This window comes from Mus pahari, chromosome 1 (assembly GCF_900095145.1).
Source record: "Mus pahari chromosome 1, PAHARI_EIJ_v1.1, whole genome shotgun sequence".
Classification (NCBI taxonomy): domain Eukaryota; kingdom Metazoa; phylum Chordata; class Mammalia; order Rodentia; family Muridae; genus Mus; species Mus pahari.
In genome coordinates, this window is record NC_034590.1 from 150,265,342 (window position 1) to 150,266,452 (window position 1,111).

Consider the following 1,111-nt stretch of genomic DNA (forward strand, 5'->3'; position numbering starts at 1 on the left):
ACATGGTGGCTCACAACCATCCTTAACAAGATCTGACTCCCTCTTCTGGAGTGTCTGAAGACAGCTACAGTGTACTTACATATAATAAATAAATAAATATTTAAAAAAACAAACAAATAATAAAACCCCAACCAAACCTTTTTGGGGAAAAAAAAAGGAAAAAAATATTTTTTAGCATAGCCAGCAAGCTTTTATTTACTATTTTATTATTTGGCTAATATTTATTGAGAAGTAGATGGCATATGGTATAATAGAAATAATAACAAATAATAATAAATTGGGCATCCCAATATTTTAGGCTTAATCCAATGATGTGTGGTTTCTGACTGTGGTACTCGAGTATGCCCACTGTGGATCCTTATCTGTAAACCGGAAGTAGGTGACTAGGTTAGGCTATTAACCTCCTGTTTAATGCTTCTTTCTTAAAGACATCTTACATATATAATCCGGATACATAAAACATCAGTGTGCAGCAAGTGCTTGGCTTCTTGTTTACCCTTTGAGTCACTTTCAGAGACACACATGAAACACAAAGTTTGGCTAGCTAATCTACAAGTTCTTATTGGTTCTAGCATTTTTTTAAAAAATAACTTTTTGGTTGGTTTGGTTTGATTTGTTTTTTTTGTTTGTTTGTTTGTTTTGTTTTTTGAAACAGGGTTTCTCTGTGTAGCCCTAGGTATTCTGGTACTCACTCTGTAGTCTTTGCTGGCCTTGAGCTCACAGAGATCAACCTGCCTCTGCCTCCTGAGTGCTGAGATTAAAGATGTGTGTCACCATCACCTGGTTTTATAACTTTTGATAAAGATCCCCCCTTTCCTTATGTTTGAGGCAGCTTTTGTTCCAAAATTGTGACCTCTAAATTCAGAGGTATATCATTTTTGTTTGTTGAGAACATTTTGACCTAATTAGTAAAGTAAAACACCATGCTAAAAGGTGTTTATATAATAATAGTGTCATTGGCAAAACCATTTAAAATACCATATTGCCAAAAAAAAAAAAAAAAAAAAAAGGTTTAAAAAAAAGCCGGGCCTGGTGGCGCAGGCCTTTAATCCCAGCACTCGGGAGGCAGAGGCAGGCGGATTTCTGAGTTCGAGGCCAGCCTGGTCTACCA

The 1,111-nt window shown here is 35.9% G+C and overlaps 1 protein-coding gene across 2 annotated transcripts in view; it reads left to right on the forward strand.

Annotated features, from left to right (window-relative positions):
• Tbc1d12 (TBC1 domain family member 12) overlaps window positions 1–1,111 on the forward strand; it is a 73,178-nt gene that overhangs the window by 48,682 nt on the left and 23,385 nt on the right. The gene's annotated exons all lie outside the window — the stretch shown is intronic.